This window comes from Petaurus breviceps, unplaced genomic scaffold, assembly GCF_028583685.1.
Source record: "Petaurus breviceps papuanus isolate PSGF00001 unplaced genomic scaffold, PetGlider_PUasm1.0 470, whole genome shotgun sequence".
Classification (NCBI taxonomy): domain Eukaryota; kingdom Metazoa; phylum Chordata; class Mammalia; order Diprotodontia; family Petauridae; genus Petaurus; species Petaurus breviceps.
This window is the reverse complement of record NW_027186350.1, coordinates 2,834,737-2,845,829: the sequence shown is the minus strand read 5'-3', so window position 1 is coordinate 2,845,829 and position 11,093 is coordinate 2,834,737. Positions and strand designations below refer to the sequence as shown.

The 11,093-nt window shown below is 37.6% G+C and overlaps 1 protein-coding gene across 1 annotated transcript in view; it reads left to right on the top strand.

Annotated features, from left to right (window-relative positions):
• The window catches only part of STYK1 (serine/threonine/tyrosine kinase 1), a 34,236-nt gene continuing 23,143 nt past the window's right edge, over positions 1–11,093 (top strand). The window contains exon 1 of the mRNA XM_069101489.1: positions 1–299. The gene's annotated coding sequence lies outside the window, so the exon portion shown is untranslated. The remainder of the gene's footprint in view (positions 300–11,093) is intronic.

Here is an 11,093-nt window from a genome sequence, read left to right as displayed (position 1 = left end):
GAGAGAGAGAGAGAGAGAGAGAGAGAGAGAGGAGGATACCTTACCTCCCGATCCCTTCCTCTGAAAGGGTAATTTGCATAATTAAGCTAGAAAGGTAGCAAGAATTAAGAATGGAAGAAAGCTGCTGAGGCTCCCTTTACGGAGCCAGACGACAGAAGTTAAGAAGGATGAGCATCAGAGAAGGACTGATCCTTTGGAAAAATATGGTGACTGAAGACTCCAGGTCATACCATAGTGAACACTAGGCTTGAAAGGAGCTCCAGGTAGTCGGTACTGGTGAATCCGGACATATCACTCAGGTAGGAAAGACAAAGCATTGATGGATTAGGAGCATTTCTGTGTATGTGCCTGTCTCGGGTGGTGGTTGGTTCAACTTCTTTCCATTTCTTGTTCAAGTGGGAATGTTCTCTTTGCTTTCTTCCCCCTTAGCACTTAATGACTAGGAAAAAAACCTACTGATGTTTATTAGAGGACACAATAAGAATGCACAGCAATAGAAGACAGAATGAGCCTTGAAGCCAGGAAAAGCTGAATTCAAGTCCAGCTTCTGACACATAGTGGCTATGTGATCCAGCCCCCCAGGCAAATTACCACCTCTCAGCGTCCCAGATAATTCTCTAGTTCCATAAGTTACAGAGGAGGGGCCAATTTGTGTTGATAGAAGGAGGTCCCTTACTGGAGAGTTTCTATACAAGTGAAATACCTATCCCTTAAGCAGATAAATGTCCCATTTCAAGAAAATGTCTGTGGGGTTTTTTGTATTTGAACATGGTGTGTAACATGAAATCTAGGAATGGGACAAGTAGGATTTGGTGTGTATATTTTCTATGCTGTTTGGAGAGTGTATCTTGAGAGCCTCTATCTCATGTCATGTCAGTAAGCATGTATCAAGTACCTACTATGTGTCAGGTACTGTGCTAAGCCATGTGGATATGAAAAAAGGCAAAAATTGGTCCATGCTCTCAAGGAAGTCACAGTCTGATGGGGAAGAGAACATGTAAACAACTACGTATTAAAAAGATAAATACAGGATAAATCAGAGATACTAAAGAAAGGGAAGGCATTAAGATTAAGGAAGACAGGGAAAGGATTTTAAATGTTACTAAGCTTCTCTGCCTAGCAATTGTGTTACTTCTTTGTGCAAAGTGCACTTTCCTATGGAGATGAAAGGCTATGTATTGAGCATTCTCAACTTTGGCCATTGCGACTGTGATGACAGGTAGATTCAAGGAACTGGAAAATTGATAAGCTTCAATTCTATTGTTAATGGACCAGTTTTTAATCCTGGGAGGTGTATGCTTCCTAGTAGTCCTAAAGTACATTTCAAACCCTAACCTTCCAGAAAAAAGGTCAAGATCATCATAATCTCTGAATAATTACTAAGAGGGAGAGGAAAAAGAACTCACCCAGGATCATCTGGACCTAAGCTGTCATCCAGCTAATCCACTGAGCCTGGGGAATATCACCAAATCTTAGATTTTTCAAGATCCCTGAGGCTATTCAGTTCAAACTTCACATGAATTAGATTTTCCTCCATGACATACTTAGTAAATAATTCACATTTACTTGAACACTTCCAGTTAGAGGTAATCCACTATCTTGGGGTCTGTGAACTTATTTTTTAAAAATTGATAACTATTTAAATTTAATTGTTTTCATTTGAAATTTTATTTTACATATTTAAAAATTTCATTTTGGTGAAACCCATAAGCTTCATTAGACTACCAAAGGAATCTATGACACAAAAAGATTAAGGACCTCCACACTAAGGGTATAATATCCCTCAGAGTATAATACAGTTATCCCTTCACATCATGGGGGTTAGGGGTGTGGTGCTTCTGCAATCTGGAAAATCCATGTAAAATTTTTGGCCTTCTCTTTGTACCAGAGGAGAGGTCTCGATTATTATGGTACTAAAAGATAAAATGTGTTGATATTGCATAATACCATACATATATTTTATGCATTTATGAGTTTCTAAATTGTTTCTATGTCATCTGCTGGCCTTTGTGTGTCATCTGTGGTTTCTGAAAAATTCCCTTCAAATTCTAATTTAATTTCTTAATGCTGACCCATGATGCAATGTGGAAGGATAACTGTACTGGCTCACTGCACAACAATGCATTGTATTATCAAGGATAGATGTTCAATTAATTGTGTATTTCTACCTGTATTACATTATACCTTGATGAGGAGAGGGACAGTATCTTTTTCAAACTTGGTATTTCCCTCAGTGACAAGTACAGTACTCTGTACATAATAAGGTCTTAAAATATGTTTGTTGAAGTCTATGTCTACTTTCCTATCTCTGCAAAACTTTAATGAGAATAATCAACTTACATACAATATTCAATCTCAATTCTTTCCTATAGAAGGGAGCAATGAGGGCTATTACCATCATTTTACTGTTGCAGTTATAACTGTAGTTCCAGCAGTAGATTGTGTCTGTTTTCTTAGGACCTGCCTAGCAAAATCAGGAGAGGCTTCCACTAAATGAGTTATCCAGTAGGTAATGAATTCTCTGGCCATAGCAAATCATAAAGCAAAGAAAAATACATAATAGCTATCTGGCCTGTGTGGCACCCTTCTATTTCTGTCTTTACAGTCTCAAAGGGTGCTAATAATTGTAGGGCTTTTTTTTTTTTTTAGTATCTATAAACATTAACTTTGCTGATGGTACTATGGTCTGCAATGACCAGAGGGCTGACATACTACTGGAGGGAATGAATCATCTCATTCTTGATCTTCTCACTATACATGAAACCAGAAAAACAAAACAAAAGTTACAACTAAATAGAAAAATGGCTTGCACAAGTTCTCCTTGGAGAGGAACATAAAAGAGTTGGTGCAGGTGCTTTTATTGTAAGTCTTAGGGCATTAAGAATAGTTCCTGGATACTGGCCATTTCATATCTTAGGGCTCATGATAAGCATTTGCAAAAAGAACCCATTACTTTCAGTTTCTGTGCCAGAATCTGTTACAGAGCATAAAGAAGTAGAGAAATTCTACAAAGGATTTGATAAGAACCTATAAATTCAATAAATATACTTTATCACTTAGTAACTTTAGATCAAAGGTAGATATATAGAACAAAGGCAAAAGTATGTTTTAGGATTAAGAAAGGAAGGAGGCCAAAGGCTTGTAGACTCCCGAAAAGCCTCATGCTTATATATCATGTGTGCTTTCTTTAAAAAAGAGAGTCAGGAGCCCCAAATAACTCCACAAAAATCAAATCAATTATTCTTAGCAGATGACAAACTGTGAGTAGATACTGGGGGGATGGTGGTCATTTGTAAATCAGTTGTCATTGTACATTCAGAACACCAACCTAATGCAAAAACAAAATCAATATCAAGTTCTAAGAATAAAAATGAGAATATATGTCCCATAATTGAGACAACTCCAATCTGACCTATGTAAATAGTCAACTGATGTTGAAAAATGGGAAATGGGTTAAAAAAAACCCAAACATTGATGAAATTTCTCAAGGATATTTGATAGATGTAAATCAATTAGCACAACCAGGAAACCAAAAGAGTTTGTAAATGAACTTATATAGATACACTTGATTACATTGCCATGTGAGGGCAAAAGTAATTCAGAATATAAAATCATTTGTAAAATGTAATGGGGGAGGATGGAATAAGATATGAGCATCATGGTCTTTTAAAGAGCGAGAAATGGAGGAAAAAGAGTAAAATTCTAGAAAACTTAATAAGAAACTCTATCCAGATCATTTCAAAAGTATTGATGGATGAACCTGGAAAGAGAACAACAAATAGAGAAAACTGGAGGGGAGGAAGGGATGGTAAGGATTTCTGTTTCTCTACCAGTTTCACTGAAGTCATCTTATCTGGACTCTAATATAGTCCCTGATATTCTTCATAAGGAAGTAGAAATGACTCTAAAAAACAGGTAGGAAGAGCAGTAACTGTACATACTAAAATAAGTACCTACAGAGGAAGTCTGCATGGAAGGCAGCACAATAACGAGGGAATAGGGAATTGATTTCCAAGTTATCTGGTAGAGGGGATAATGTCAAATGCTTAAAAAAAAGAATGCTATTAATATCAAACCAAGGCAAAGAAAATAGTAACTCGGCTCACATACCTTATCTCCTATTTATATATTTTTAAAAATGAGCATAACCTACATACAAGAGAAAAAAAATCATTTAAAGAGTCCAATATCAGAAAAAAGAATTGAACAAGTCATAAATGAACTCTCAAAGAAGAAAACTCTAGTATCAGATGGATTTACTGAGTGAATTTTATTAAACATTCAAAGAACAATTAATTCCAATACTACACAAACTGTTTTCAAAAATAGGAAATAAGGAGAAGCTTTCAATTTATATCTATGGTACACATATGGTCTTGACATCTAACTAGAGAGAGACAAAGCAGAGAAGAAAACTACCAATATTTCTAATGAATACTAATGCAACTTATAAAAATGAACAAATAGGCTACAACATTTTTTGGAGGGAGAAAGGCAAGGCTATTGAGGTTAAGTGACTTGCCCAAGGTCATACAGCTAGTAAGTATGTCAAGTGTCTGAGGATGGCTTTGAACTCAAGTGCTCCTGACTTCAGGGCTGGTACTCTATTCACTGTGCCACCTAGCTGCTCCCAACAACATTTTGAAAAGATTATGTTCTATGACTAGGTTTCATTTACATCAGGAATATAGCATTGGTTCAATAGAAGAAAAAACTATAAGCACAATAAACCATATTAATACATATTACGATATAATATAAAACCCATATGATTATTTTGATAAATATTTAAAAGGCTTTTGAGAAATTCTTACTCCAGTTTCTGTTAAAAAAACAACAACACTAGAAAGCATAAGAATAAATAGGCTTTTCTTTATTTTGGTAAATGGTATGTATCTAAAACTAAGAGAAAACATTATATGTAATGGAGAAAAGTTAGAGACTTTCCTAATAAGATCAGGGGTAAAATAAGCATACCCAGTATCATTATTACTATATAGCATAGTGCTAGAAACCCTACCTATAGAAATCAGAAAAAAAAAAGGGAAATTGAGGGGAAAACATAGCAAAAAGAAAACAAAACTATCACATTTCATAGATGATATATTGACCTATCTATAGAATCCTAAGGAAAAGTCAATGAAAAACTAAAATGAAACGAAACTATTACTTCAATTTAGCCAATTTTCAGAATAAATCAGCATGTCATCAGCTTTCCTGTACATTATCAATAGAACCTAGTAGGAAGATATAGAAAAGAAAATTCAATTCAAAATAATGACAAAAGGTGTAAAATATTTGGGAGTTATTCAAAACACACCTAGGAACTTCTATAAAAGCACTTTAAAGAGGGGAGGCTAGGTGGCACGGTGAATAGAGTATCTGCCCTGGAGTCAAGAGTGCCTGAGTTCAAATCCGGCCTCAGACGCTTAAGACAAAAACTAGCCGTGTGATCCTGGGCAAGTCACTTAACTCCAATTGCCCTCCCCCCCAAAAAAAGCACTTTAAAGAAACAAAGTTGGATTTAAATAATTGGAAGGACATTTATTACTCATGGAAAGGCTGTACTAATAAAAAAAATGGTAATAATATCTAAATTAGTTTACTAATTCAGCTCCAAACTAATCAAAAGTTTATTCCATACAGGCAGAAAAAATAATAACAAAATTTATCTGGAAGAACAAACAGAAGGTCAAGAATTCCAACGAGGCAATGAAAAAAAATGAAAAAAAGTAGAAAATAAGGGGGCCTAGCAGTAATGCTTTTCAAACTATATTACAAAACAGCAATCATCAAAATGACCTGGTTAAAAAATAGGGGGTTGATCAGTGGAACAGATTAGGTACACACATATAGAAGTAAATAAAAAGTAACATGGTGTGCAACCAGCCTGAAGACTAGTTTCTATGGTAAGAACTTAGTATTAAAAAAAAATTGCTGAGAAAATTGGAAAACAATATGGTTTACAGACCAATATTGTATTCCATAGATTAAGATGAATTTCAAATGGGTACGTGACTTAGACATAAAAGATAACATAAGAGCAAATTAGAGGAACAAGAAGGAGATTGGTTTGCCATTTCCCTCCCCACCTCATTTTAGAGATGAGGAACTGTAGAAGCAGGATTAAGTGACTTGTTCAGGGTAGCACAGCTGCTACATATCTAACTAATTAACTCATGAAGATGAGTCTTCCTAATTCCAAGCCCAGTGCTCTATCCACTGATAGAGTTAGAGAGCACTAACTGCCCTGGCATATATGTATACACACATCATATGCAGATGTATATAATGTATATGTAAACATGTGTATTTATTTACACACATATATGTGTATAGCTTTCAACATGTGTTACTGGATTTTCACATATAGAGGAAAGCTTTCTTTCACAAAAAGAAGCTTGGGATGAACCTCACCTATGTATATGTATGTGGATATGAATATCTTACATGTAAAAGGGTGCTCATGCATCATGATGATGGTTCTGGATATTGGTTGTTGCCCTTTCTTTTCTTTTTTTTTATTTTTTAAAGCAATTGGGGTTAAGTAACCTGCTCAAGGTTACACGGCCAGTTATTATTTCTGGGTGTGGTGTTAAGTATCTGAGCCCGGATTTGATCCAAGTCATCCCACACTGGAGCCAGTGCTCTTACTTGCTGAGCCACCTGGCTGCCCCTAAGCAATCGGGATTAAGTAACTTGCTCAAGGTTACACGGCCAGGTGTTTCTGGGTGGGTGCTAAGTGTCTGAGCCCGGGATTCGATCTCCAGGTCTTCTCAACACTGGAGCCGGTGCTCTTACTCACTGTGCTACCTGGCCGCCACCTGTTGCCCTTTATTTTCAAAGAGGAACAAAATGACATCACTATGTTGGGGTCAAGGTACAGTGTGTCGGACTGTGGCTGATCAGACCAATGTGAGCTCAGAAAGTTCTACTACAGGTCAGGTACAGATAGTCTACTTAATAATATGTTGGATATAATAATATTAATAATAATATATAGCCCCGATGATTTCTCTTACTAGATCTAGGAGATGATGATGAAATGATCTCTCTTTCTTAGGGGGATTCAGACCCTATCATTCTCCACCTCAGCTTTGTTGGGGGGCAATGGCTTGAATCTCTTTAGGTGTAAAACACCTCCAGTCTTATCCTGAACCAGTGTCAATAAATCATATCATTCAGTGTAAGTGATCATCAACTTTTCTTTTATGCCAATGGGAATAAATTTATAAGCAATAGTTAATAATCTAGGAAAGAGACTACCTGCCACTTTCACTTATGCTGCTTGCGGCTCTGCTCCTCTATTATGCCTTGGGAAATCTGTCCTCCCTTTAGGTCTTGTGGCCTGGGGATGGTCCTGATGATTTGCTCAGTTCTTTCTTTTTTTTTGGAGGGGGGAAGACAAGGAAATTGGGGTTAAGTGACTTGCCCAAGGTCACACAGCTAGGTAAGTGTCAAGTGTTTGAGGCTGGATTTGAAGTCAGGTCCTCCTGATTTCAGGGTCAGTGCTCTATTCACTGTGCCACCTAGCTGCCTGTAATGTAATGCCAAGCAAAGGCAACTTCCCAAGGTTCAAAATACCAGCATAGGTGCTCTCCATTTTATTCAGTGACAAATTAAGAACAGAGAAGATCAAAATATGACATCATTCAAAATACAGCATTTACTAAGTGTGATTAAATAATCTCCAAGTACTACCCCACCCCAGGACCTTACATTCATTAAATCAATTACTAAGTCCCTGTTCTAAATACTACTCCACCCCTAGGCTGTACCTTCATTTAGTCCATCACAAAGCCCCTCTTCTCAAATGGAGATTAGTTTCCAATCATAAGTAAAGTACATTCATTTGTTCAATCACAGAGCACAAAAAGGTCAGAAGTTCCCCACCCTTGGATCACAATTGAATCTACCCCAGAGTTACAACAAGTTTAAGCACAGCACTTAATACCCAAATGAAGGTCTTTTCTTCATCTTGACATGAGGCAACTTCTCAGCAATCTTTGTTCCTGGAGAGACAAAGCTTAGCAAGGCCACAAAATACATTGCCAGTCTCTTCATTAATTCATTCTCTGTCTGCAGAACAGTCCTAAGACCCCTGAAAACATTAGCAAAACCCTCTTCCAGGATTTCTGTAAACATACAACAAGAAAATCCTTCTTCAGAGCTTCTGAACCAACAGCAAGGTTCTAAGACTTCTGCAACAACAGGACTGTCTTTCACCAGTGGACAAATCTGGCAAAACAACATCAAAACAGACAGACAAAGTACCAGCCAAACAGTCATGTCTCCTCAGTCCTCGGCAGCTCTGGGTGGCAGCTCTCAAAGTCCTGGGCAATTCAAAGTGGCCCTCAGCAATCCTCTCTGCCTCCAAAAGGGTGCTGCTTCCAAAAAGTTCTTCTGCCTCTCTCTTGTGTCTCTCCAAATCTATGTCACCAGCTCCTCCCAGTTCAGCACTCTCTTTTTATGTCAATAAGTCCATCCCACAAGTGGGATTAACAAGCTCTGGGTTTTAACACAATCAAACCAAAAACCAAGCCAATACAGGGGAATCTTTAAATGCCATTACTATTACACTTCCCCATCAGTTCTTTTCTTAGACAGCCCTGGAGACACGATGGGAAGATACCCAGCATGCTAACCATACCTTTCAATCTTTTACCACCTCATGTTGTCTGTCTAAGCTGGATTTCCATTCATATGCTTTCCATGCATATATTTCTTTTTCTTAGTGTCTTCAACCAATGCAAAATTCAAAGCATCATGGATCCTGTGAACCCTGGGTAAAAATACTGGCATGCCAGACTCCATCATTAAAACGTGGGACCAAGTCTTGCCTCTGAAATATACTACTGTGCAACCATAAAGGGGCTACCTTTTGGTGTTTGAGACAATTCTCTGAAACTATAAAAAGGATAAGACTTGTTCATTTGCAGTGGTAGAGGTTGTTTCCACATCAGAAGTTCCCAATACTAATAAGTTCATGGGTTCAGACAAAAACAAAACCAAACAAAAAGGAACATAGACCTCAGAATTCAACCTGTAGTAGAATGCCAGAGGGTGAAACTGGGGTGGGAGAGTTACTCAAAGTCCTCTGGAATGAGGCCATGTAATATCTAGTCAAGTAGGGATGTTCTGTTTGGGGTTTATGTCTGGGCAGGAGAGGTTGGCTCTTATCCATGTATCCATGGGTAAGATACAGAGATAACTTCTGGGAGAATGTGGGTAAACATGTATATGTGAATTAAGTGTACCTCATTGCATTCATGGGTATGTGTATCACCATAGATGGTGGGGTAGGTACAGAAGGGGTGTTAGGCTTATTCTGTGAATGTGAATGTCAGAGCAGATGCCCAATGGTTAGTTTATGTCTATTCATGTTCATTGATTGGTTGGTTCTCTAGACAGTAGTCTAGGTAAAAAATTTGGTAGCCCTTTGCCATCGTTCTTCACCCCAATTTTCCCCATCTTATTACATCCTTTTCATCTTGGGAGAAGAACTTGTTCAATGACTGGATGAAGAGAATTTGAGAATGAATACAGAGCCACAGAATCCCAGAAGGAATCCTGAGGGAAGGAACCTCAGAAACCGTCCAGTCCAACCGGACTTAAGCAGGAATTGCTTCAGCTGAATCCCTTCAAACTCCCATTTGAAGTACTCCACTGAGAGAGAACTCATAATTTTCCTTCTAAGGCAACACATACCACTTTTGTAAAAAAGGTTTTTTTTTTTCTTACGTGGAGTTAAAATGAAAAAAAAAAAAATCTAGAAATGACAAACTTGAGAGGAACAATAATAAAGTTTCAAATAGAAAGCTATCTGTGGGCAATTAAGACAGTCTGTGTGGCTACATATACAGACACATTCGTGATCTTCCCAATAATTCTTTAAAACTTAGTTATGGCCCTTGATTCCTACTTAACTGACTTCCATTCTGCTGCTGCCATTCTCAAGATGGTTAGAATCTAGGCAGGAAAAGAGAGAATCTTATAATAGAAAGTATTATTAAACTGTTATGGAGAATGCAAAGAGTATTGGCATATGCAAATAGAGGAAATGTGTTTTGATCTGCCAGAAGGTTCTTTCTGACTAGTCAGAGCTAGGATGCTAAAATAGATGGGTTTTGAATTATCTTCAAAAGACAACTTCTTCCAGACTATTAACAGGATCTCAATGGAATTAGATTAACAAGCATATGAGAAAAGGGTCCAGATACAGAAAAAAAAGCAAAAAATAAGCAAATGCTTCTTTTTTCATTTAATGAAACCCATACATGTCTTTGAATGTCCAGGGGGTTTGATACAGGGGTTTACATGAACTCTGCAATGGAAGAGTTTTCACGTATTTATGGTGTTCATTTCTCTTTGTGTGGATGATCTTAAAATCCCAGAATCCTAGATTTGAGAAGGGACCTGAGCTAGACCTGTAGTTCATCCCTTTACCTCCAGGCTAAACTGTCCTTAACTATATAAACAGCATCACACAACTTATTTGTGGAAATATTTGTAGAATCACGTCCAGATCATGAGCTCATGGAAAGCTCTCTATCATGACCTCTCCTCCCCAATTTGTTCCTTCACCCTAGACCCTTTCCTCATTCAAAGCACTGCTGCCAAGGTGAGACTATAGGTATAGTACATAGCTAGGCACTGTACCTGACACAACCCCCATAACAAGTCCTATTATTAGTATGAGCTGGGGTTTAGGAAGTACTCCTCCTGACCTAGTCTTAACTGGGTTTGGAGGATGATGTTTTTGAGAGCGAGAATCTAGGTGTGAGTGTAGGAACATGGGTCTCAGAATCTCTGACATCATCATCATAATAATCATTACCATCTATAAAGCGTTTTAAGGTTTACAAAGCACTTTAGAAATATTATCTCATTTTATACTCACAAGAATCTTGGAAGATTAAGGCTATTATTGTCCCATTTTGTGGGATATTTGTTCATATGCACACATTCAAATGTGGCTCTCCCATACCAGTTTTGTGAGGACACATGTGACTCTAGGGCTTTTTGGTGCTTATTTCAGTGTGTGTCTGTGTGTGTGTGTGTGTGTGTGTGTGTGTGTGTGTGTGTGTGTGTGT